The following is a 10337-nucleotide window of genomic DNA, read 5'->3' as shown; positions in this document are numbered from 1 at the left end:
CTTTGCATTTATGAAACACATTAGTTGGATTCCACCCTTGGACTATAGAGTTATAGGAAGCTGAGGGTCTTGCCCAGGAGCAAGAGAGGATGCCTATAGGAAGTCCACAATCGGAGCATGACGGCAATAGTTGTTCATCAGTGAATGGTGTTCAGGAGCATGCTCTGTTCTGCTTTATCCCATGGGCTTAGAAGAGTTTTTATCCTATTTTCCAAAGGTTCTGTCCTCAAGGCTCACACAATCTAAGGCTATTATAATAGTTCAGAACAGCAAGACCCATGGGAGTGGGATTTAAGGGGAACAAATTGCCTGTCATGGGAAGACACTTGAGAACGTTCCACAGTGTTTGGCTTAGAAACCCTTTTCTGCAGTACATACATGCCGGTCAGGGACAATGTACCGTATTTACTCCAAGTCTAATGCACCATCGAATCTATAACATGCACCTCAATTTTCAGAACCTTGAAACCCAAACAAGTATTTGCTGGCAAATGTGTCATCGATTCCAATTCGCACCTTGATTTTCGCAATGTGATTTGGCCAAAAAAGCTGGGCAGTAGATTCAAGTAAATATGGTATGTGTCCATGCTTGCCCTCCACGGGTTGAGAACAGTCTAAAGCAGGCATGACCAAACTTGGCCCTCCAGCTTTTTTGGGACTACAGTTCCCATCATCCCTGACCACTGGTCCTGCTAGCTAGGCATGTTGGGAGTTGTAGTCCCAAAACAGCTGGAGGGCCAAGTTTGGCCATGCCTGGACTTTAAAGGATAACCTTTCAATGTCTACTAAAGCAATTCTTCCAGTAAGATATGTATGGGCCAAGGAGAAATTAATAAATTCAGCATTTTTATTATCCATGAATTATTGTTCTGGTCTAGACTTCTTGCATATCCAATTAACTCTCACAGTGTTAATTGGAGGTTTAGCAGTCTGCATCACATTACCGAAGCAATAGAGATGCTGCAAAAAGGTTATCCCGGTCCTTTCCCCCTCCCTTTAATGAAAACTTTGCAAAACTAAACTTTCCTGGAAATGGCCAATGTCTGAATGAGTGTTTAATACTGCTGATAACCCCCATTGGCACTTAATAATGTACCGCATTTGCATGGAAATATGTGAAGACAGCCAGTATTTTTCTGTCAATCCCCGAATATATACTTTTCTAAATAACAAAGAGTTAAATACATGTATAGGTTTTTTTTGTTTTATTATAAAAATAAACTTCTACCTTTCAATTCCAATTGCATCATTTGCTCATGCGTATCTTCAATTACTAGGCCTGCCGACTGCAATGCACACATTTCAAAGGAAGCCAACAAAAGAAAAATGTGAAATATTTAAGCGTTAGGAAAAGGAACTGATAGTAAAGTAAAACAAGCAACAACAAACTACAGCATTAATTTGTGAAAACCATACACTGTTTTGTTCAAAGCCTGAGTGGCACAATATTATTACCATCACATGCAATTTAAACCACACATTTCCCATAATGCCTTAAGAGAGAATATTATGAAAATGATGTATAGGTGGTACATGACCCCAGTCAAGCTTGCAAAAATATATCATTTGCCCGATAACAAATGTTGGAAATGCAAAGAGATTGAAGGTACATTCTTTCACCTTTGGTGGACGTGCCCAAGGATCAAGGCCTTCTGGGAAATGATATATAATGAACTGAAAAAGGTGTTTAAATATACTTTCCCGAAGAAACCAGAGGCCTTCCTCCTGGGCATAGTGGACCAATCGGTGTTAAAGAAGGATAGAACCTTTTTTATGTATGCTACAGCAGCAGCAAGAATTCTCATCGCAAAGCACTGGAAGACACAAGATCTACCCACCTTGGAAGACTGGCAGATGCAACTAATAGACTATATGGAGATGGCGGAAATGACTGGCAGAATCCGAGACCAGGGAGAGGAGTCGGTGGAGGAAGATTGGAAGAAATTTAAAATTTATTTGCAGAAATACTGTAAAATTTTTGAATGTTGAGGACATTGAAATGAATCGCAGGGGCTTTAGCAACAAAGTAAAATGTAAGATTGGATTAATAACAGATAAATTAATAGGATATGAATTTGCTGAATTAATTTCTAAAAAGGGATACAAGAACGGGAGACGTGAGGAAGTCGGGAAAATAAGTTAATTGAAGATGAGAAATTAAGAAAGAGGGAATTTTTGTTTTTTGTTATTATATGTTTTTATCTCTTTTTTCTTTTGATGTGTTCAATGTTTGTATTTTTGTATTGTATTGTTTTTTGTGATTTTGTATTTTCTTTGTCTGCATATTTTCTTGAATGCTTTTTTATTGTGAAAACTTAATAAAATATTTATATAAAAAAAAATTTAAACCACACATTTCCCTTTGGATCAATGTGTCCTGCCCAACACATTTGTTAGTTCTAAGCAGTGTGTGAAAATTGTGGCTATTTAGCTGCAGAATTTAGCTGGTAATGGTTTCACTAAAACCCGTCCGAATCACATCCAAGCGGTGCCAAACACCAGCAAAAGCCCCCCTGCAATGTTTGGTGGCAGAAACCCCATGTTTCACTGCGGCCAAAAAAATGAGCCTTTGGGACCTGAAAAATTTCATCTTGGGATCTGAATAGGATCACCTTTTAAAAAAAATACTTTAAAATGGGTCTTTTCATATACCTTTTAATTAAAAAACTTTCTAAGGAAATGCCTGAAATAATTGATATTACAGTCTGAAGTCTTGTTTATTCTGTTATATTTTACTTCAAAAAGACCCATTTATCCTAAATACAACCCAATAAGGCAGACATGTATGTACAAAACATTTTTTAAACGTGATCCCACTGAGATCCCATGATTAAATTTTGCAGGTAGCTCTTAGAAATATTAAGTAAATACATTTTGGGGGATTTTTAAATCATATTATTTTTAACCACTTTTTAAAATTTTCCATTTTGTATCTTAAATTTAAAGTAACTCCATCATGTGACATATAATAAAGCCCATTAAGTTCTGAAGAGATTGGTGGTTTTAGTTTTGGCGTATCTCAATTCTGAGCTGAGCTCTTAAGGTTTATGTGTAGTCCGGCAAAGCCAAAATTGTAATTTGAAAAAAAAAAATCAAACCCTCATAACTCACAAACAGGATGAGATTTTAAAAATTAACATTTTAGATTTAAACTTTGATTATTCAACATGTGTACAAAATATTAAGAAAATTGGATGACATGAGGTAAAAAAATTGAATCACTTGATTGGAATGACCCAATGGATGGGCACAAACTGGACGCAACTCTTAATAGACTGTGTCATGGCTATGTAAATACGCCTCTGTTTTGTCTGTAAGGTACCACATGGCTCTATATTACTTTGAACTGTTGTTTATAGCCCAGAGCACAATGCAAAAAGCTACTTAGGCTCATGTCTCCAATTATTATGGTGTCAGTAATTGTTTTCATTCAGGAAATTTGCTCAATTCTTTCAGCAATGAAGCGCCAAAGATTTGCCGTTTCGTTTCTGCTCCTAGCAGAACAGGGAAGTCGCCTTTGAGGTACTAGGTATGGGGATTTGCCTCCAAAGTTAAAAATCCTTGAGAGCATTAAAGAAAGCCACACACAGAGAAATGTACGTCCGCCATTACTAACCAGGTGTCCAAGCCCCACATGTGAGTATCTGCACTTGCGCTGCCTCCCTGACAGACGCTTTCGAACTTAACGCACAAAGTCTCGCTAATGCTCTCATTACACGAACTGCATTAGTCACAGAGCGTCAGGTTTTATGGCCCAAAACCCATGGCCTCTGTTTGTGTGCTCACAGGTTGGTCCACCCGATACTCTCAACACGCTGCTAATGCTTTACCGTTTTTCATGAGGGGAATTACCTTAATGGTGTGCGAGGATCTCGGCTGCGCAGCTGCGTCTGTCATAAATGCCAGGGAGCCCTCTTTGTTGTTACCGAAAAACCCTTAAAAGATTTTAGGCTTTTCATCTCTGCTAGGAATTGCTCAGACAGAGGTTCCCAGCAGTCAGAAAAACGTATTTGTGTACGCAACAACGGCGGCTCGGATTTTGTTAGCCCAAAAATGGAAAGTGGGAGAGGTCCCTAGCATGGAAGATTGGCAACTTAAGATGATGGAATATAGGGTTGCCATATTTTAAAGAGCAGAAAAGAGGACGCGGTGATTTTAAATACCCCTACTATATGTATAAATACTGTATGTATTTAAATACTAGCTATACCCCCACTATATGTAGGGGGACGCGGGTAGCGCTGTGGGTTAAACTACAGAGCCTAGGACTTGCCGATCAGAAGGTCGGCGGTTCGAGTCCCCGCGACGGGGTGAGCTCCCATTGCTCGGTCCCTGCTCCTGCCAACCTAGCAGTTTGAAAGCATGTCAAAGTGCAAGTAGATAAATAGGTACCACTCCAGTGGGAAGGTAAGCGCCGTTTCCGTGTGCTGGTCTGGTTCGCCAGAAGCGGCTTAGTCATGCCTGCCACATGTCCCGGAAGCTATCTGTGGACAAACGCCAGTTCCCTTGGCCAATAAAGCGAGATGAGTGCCGCAACCCCAGAGTCGGCCACGACTGGACCTAATGGTCAGGGGTCCTTTTACCTTTAACTTTACTATATGTAGGGTATAGAAACTGTGATATACAGTGGTACCTTGGGTTAAGAACTTAATTCGTTCTGGAGGTCCATTCTTAACATGAAACTGTTCTTAACCTGAGGTACCACTTTAGCTAATGGGACCTCCCGCTGCCGCTGCCGCCACCGCGCAATTTCTGTTCTCATCCTGAAGCAAAGTTCTTAACCTGAGGTACTATTTCTGGGTTAGCAGAGTCTATAACCTGAAGCATCTGTAACCTGTGGTACCACTGTATTGCTGGGGGGGGGGGCAGGAGAAGCGAAGAGGAAAGCAAGACTTCAGCCACCAGTTATGTCTGTGTCTCATCCAGAAAGTATAGCCAGAGACATTTTAGCAAATTTGAAAAATCCACCCGGACAGAAAATTTACTCCTGAAAAAGAGGACGTGTCCTGGAAAAAGAGGACACATGGCAACGCGGTTAAGAATATGCAGCATCAGCAGGTCTTACAAGTAGAGTAAGAGGACAAGGAGAACAGATACAGTCATACCTTGGAAGTCAAACAGAATCCATTCCAAATCACGGCTCCTGATTGGCTGCAGGAAGCTCCTGCAGCCAATCAGAAGCTGTGGAAGCCCCGTCAGACGTTCAGCTTCCAAAAATAGTTTACAAACTGGAACAGTCACTTCCAGGTTTGTGACAATCGGAAGCCAAAACTTTGGGGAACTAAGCTGTTCAAAAACCAAGGTATGACTGTATTTTTAAAGGAATGGGATGTTTTTCGTCAAGTATATTGAAAATTGTGCAGAGTTAAAAACGCTGGCAGTATTAAAGTAATTCAACAGTACAACATATTATGAACTGGTGTAAGATAGGAAAATTAAATGAGATTGATATATTAAAATATGCAGGAATGGTAGGTAAGTCAAATGAACCTTGGAAGGGGAGGGATGGAAGTCACTGAATGTATGGATAATAAAAGATGTTTAATCTGAAGTGTAAAATTTGAAAATTCAACAAAAATTATTATTAAAAATAAATAAAAGATTTTAGGCTTTAAGATTGCATCCCTCAGAAATTGCATTAGAAGGCTGACTGGAGCCACTAACAGGACTGTTTTACTAGTGGGGACAGGAAAATGCTGCTCATCAGCCATCTTGATTTTAGCTGGGCTCCCGCGTTCTGAGGTAAATTTGAAAGGGCGTTTGCTGTTGAGGTTGGCCACATTGTTGTGATGGAGCAGCAGGTCCACAGGCAAAGATCTAGCAGGCTTTTCACAACTGGGGAACCTGTGGCCCTTCAGATGTTTTTGGGCTCCAACTCCCATCAGCCCCAGCCAGCCATGGTCCATGAGGGGTATGGGAATTGGAATTTAGTATAATCTTGGAAAGCCACAGGTCCTCCAACCCTACTTAATTGCTAAATAAGACATCTGGAATAAGCTGCAGCAAGCAAACTTCAGGATTCCAACAAATGCCAACTCTGAGGCACCCATAACACGTCTTCCCCTCCTTTAGTTAGCACAATCCTTCATCAGAGGAACGGGCAATATTTTGCAGGGCTGTCTCTGTATTTTGTGAGCGACTTCACTTCGGCAAGCGCTATGGGCCAGGAGGAATTATCGCTTCCTTCGTAGCAGGAATGTCAACTCCAGATTGCTCTGGAGATGCTTCTGATGGTGTGTTGCTGCCGTCAAGTCCTTCTGCGATGAACGCCTTTCCGCAATCCATCAGCCTGAACCATGGCAGGCCCTCAGCCCCCCAGTAGACATAACAAGCGTAAAGCTATAGCTTTGGACACGGTGTGCCAAAATCTCAAAGAAACTGTAAATCAAGGCAGGACTTTTGTTTCTTAATCCTCCTTTCAGTGCAAAGTGGTGGGATTTCCTGTAGAGAAAACCAGCAGCTGCTAGCGGCATTTGAACAGGCGAGCCGGTGCCAAGGAGCAAAGCTGTTCTCCAGTTGCTGCGCGTTTCTCGGACAAAGGATCGATCCTGCCATCGGAGCCACAGTAAATGTTTCCATTAACTCCGGAATGTTAAGCTACCCGTTTCACTCGAAACCAAGCTAGGGCCCTCACAACTCCTATGTCAGCCACAATGTGTGTGTACATGATGGATGCTGTACGACAACAATATGGCTAGAGGCGAACCAGTTGTCAAGTGTCAAAATGGCTTGGACTCGGTTCTAAATCTTAGGGCTTGCCATATGTCCGGATTTTGCCGACACGACCAGGCAGGGATTTGGACAGCAGAAAGGCGTCCGGATATTTGCTGAATCGGCAAAACATCCAGGGAAAACCCAAATGTATGGCATGGGGAAGGGGAATTTTTTATTTTTAAAAATCCATTAAAATGACAAAAAGAGCCCCCAAACTTAGTATTTTTTTGGAGTGTATAATTGTTTTGTTTCTTTGTTTTGCTCAACAACTGTGAGCAAAAAAGAAGAAGAAGAAAAGCTCAACTTTTCTGTTCAGATTTTCACTGTTTGAAATATGGCAACCCTAGATAAGTGAAACAAAATATTCTAGAAATTCGATGTTTTTTGTGTGAATTGGGAAAAGAGCACTGTTACTTGATTCCAGTGACAGAACACCTTGATGGTCCAGCTCTCAAAACTCCAATATTCCATGGGAAGCACTGGTCTCTACTGAGTGGCAGTGGCTTCCCTGGGTTTCAGGCAGCGTTCTCTTCCAGCCCTACCTGGAGATGCTATGGATGAAACCTGGGGCCTTCTGCATTAAACCAAGCTATTCTGCTTCTAGGGACACGGGTGGCACTGTGGGTTAAACCACAGAGCCTAGGGCTTACCGATCGGAAGGTTGGTGGTTCGAATCCCCGCCACGGGGTGAGCTCCCATTGCTTGGTCCCTGCTCCTAGCAGTTCAAAAGCACGTCAAAATGCAAGTAGATAAATAGGTACGGCTCCGGTGGGAAGGTAAACGGCGTTTCCATGCGCTGCTCTGGTTCGTCAGAAGCAGCCTAGACATGCTGGCCACATGACCCCGAAGCTGTACGCCGACTCCCTCAGCCAATAAAGCGAGATGAGCGCCGCAACCCCAGAGTCGGTCACGACTGGACCTAATGGTCAGGGGTCCCTTTACCTTTTTATTCTGCTTCTAAAATGAGAGCATCTTCTTCAGTACTGCTCCGCAGAAGAATTAGGGAGTCAGCCCAATATTTTTGGATCCTGTGGGAAGGGTATCAAAAGTGTGGCTCAGCACAATAGTCATCTCTTGAATATCACCGCCTTACATGGCTAAGTCTGCAGGATCAGATTCTGGTTGGGTTGTGAAGTTGCTTTAGCGGGGAGGTTGCCTTGAGAAGGAACAAATAAAGAGACTTCTTACGAGTTGTTTGCCAAGTCTCCTTAGTGGAGGGCCAGAACTCTTTAGAATTTGATCCTTCATATGCTGGATTTTTATTACCTCTCTTGTTACACTCAGTCCTTGGCCTGACCTTCTCTAAGTCTGCCGCTGCCCAAACCTCCTCTTCCCACCATTTCTTCATTGCTATCGTATCCTTTTTACATTCCCCAAATACTCAAGTCACTTTTAAGGTCACCTCTGCGCAGCATTGCACTTCTTTTGACTCGTGCTGTAGATAGCCAGTTCCTGAAGTCCACATTGCAAGCTGCATTGTTGCTTGCCTTTTCCAGGGTCACCTCTCTCATTTTCTCATTTGCAAGTATATGTAAGACAGCATCCGCATAGGCAGCACAGAGCCACCTTGAGCACCATTTGGGGGAAAGCAGTTTGGCCACTTATGCATTGCCATTAAGAATAAATGCACACACACCCCAAAAAAAATTAGGACAAAAGGTCCACATAAAATGGGCATGCACTAATTTACATGTGTAGATGCAAATCACAGAATGTAGAAGTAATTACTCTAATTTAAATAGAAATGAAGCGCATCTCATCATCATAGGGAAGACTGTGACCAAGTGAGCCCTGTGTCTTGCTAACAGTTGGTGTGGAAGTATCTGCACAAAGGCGCAAAGAAGCTCTGAACTTGGCAAGGCATAATGCAAAAATGCTTAGTTTAAAAAAAAACCCATGATTCACTGATCAAACTAGTTTCAATCTATGATTGATTGATTGATTCGTGATAGAGTCAATCAAGTTGCAAAAGGTAAAAAAAGGTAAAGGACCCCTGGATGGTTAAGTCCAGTCAAAGGTGACTATGGGGTGTGACGCTCATCTTGCTTTCAGGCCGAGGGAGCCGGCGTTTGTCCACAGACAGCTTTCCGGGTCATGTGGCCAGCATAACTAAACCGCTTCTGGCACAACAGAACACCATGACGGAAACTAGAGCACACAGAAACGCTGTTTACCTTCCCGCCGCAGTGGTATCTATTTATCTACTTGCACTGACGTGCTTTCAAACTGCTAGGTTGGCAGGAGCTAAGACAGAGCAACAGGAGCTCACCCCATCGCAGGGATTCGAACCTCCAACCTTCCGATCAGCAAGTCCAAGAGGCTCAGTGGTTTAGACCACAGCGCCACCAAGTAGTGCTTGCAACTCATATGTTGCAAAATGACACAGCCAGTCCATCAATGTCTCAGTGCGCCTATGAGTCCCCTGTAGCTTGCAGCCAGTGCAGCACACACCCTTAGCCACAATCCAACACAGCAATATTAGGAACAGTTGAACACACTGCAAGCATACAGTAAAAAAAAAAAAAAGTTGTGAGCATTGTGGTTCATGTAGAACATCCCTCATGCATAGAACATACATGTTTGGACCTTTTTTCTTCGCTCGTGACCTTTAGGAATGCAATGCACCCAAGCGACTCCTGTTTTCTTATGGGAATAAATAGTGCCATCTGCTGGCCAAATGATGCCATTTGGAGGAGAATACCGACATCGCTCATCTCAATGATCAGAGACCCGCAAAATTATGGCAGATGGGTTATGTTTGCAGAGGAAGATTTGTATGTTGCAAGGTTCTCATGGGAGCGCGGAGTTCAGTGTGTCATTGCACCTCCTGAGCATTTCCCCAGGGCTGCACACAAAAGCAAGGCTGAAAGATACATCTGTTGAAGAGCAAGTAGTCTAGGAAAACATTTGCCATGCACAGGCCGGGTGCCTGGCACCAGTTTGAAAGCTGTTTTCCGTTTTGTTTTGTTTTTTGCAGAGAGAAAGAAGGAAAAATGACTAAACCCACTTACAGACTCTTGAAGCAAGAGCACTGAGTGGAAAGTGATCTTATTCCCAGACAGTTCCAAGCATGTGCATTGTGCATTGCCTTACTAATCAGTTTAAAATAGTAGTTATTGGTCAAAGATTCTTCTTCCCTAGAAATGTACAGAAAGCATGTGCCCACAAACACACTGGAGAATTTTTCCTTACTACTGCACAAGGATAAGACAGTTGTTGATCTGGTGCCTGGAGGGGAACACAGAAAAAAAAATGCCCCAATCCGGGTCAGACTATCTGTCCATATAGCTGAGCAGTGTCCCTCCAGAGTCTCATCTGCTTAGTGATCCTTTTTAACTGGAGGTGGCAGGGATCAATAATAATAATAATAATAATAATAATAATAATAATAATAATAATAATAATAATAATAATTTATTATTTATACCCCGCCCATCTGGCTGGGCCTCCCCAGCCACTCTGGGCGGCTTCCATCAAAACCAAAAATACAATAAAATATCACACGTTAAAAACTTCCCTGAACAGGGCTGCCTTAAGATGTCTCCTGAATGTCAGGTAGTTGTTTATTTCCTTGACATCTGCTGGAAGGGCGTTCCACAGGGCGGGCGCCACTACCGAGAAGG

Source organism: Podarcis bocagei (genome assembly GCF_964188305.1).
Source record: "Podarcis bocagei genome assembly, chromosome: 5".
NCBI lineage: Eukaryota > Metazoa > Chordata > Lepidosauria > Squamata > Lacertidae > Podarcis > Podarcis bocagei.
The sequence above is the reverse complement of the archived record's forward strand: the minus strand, read 5'-3'. Positions refer to the sequence as shown.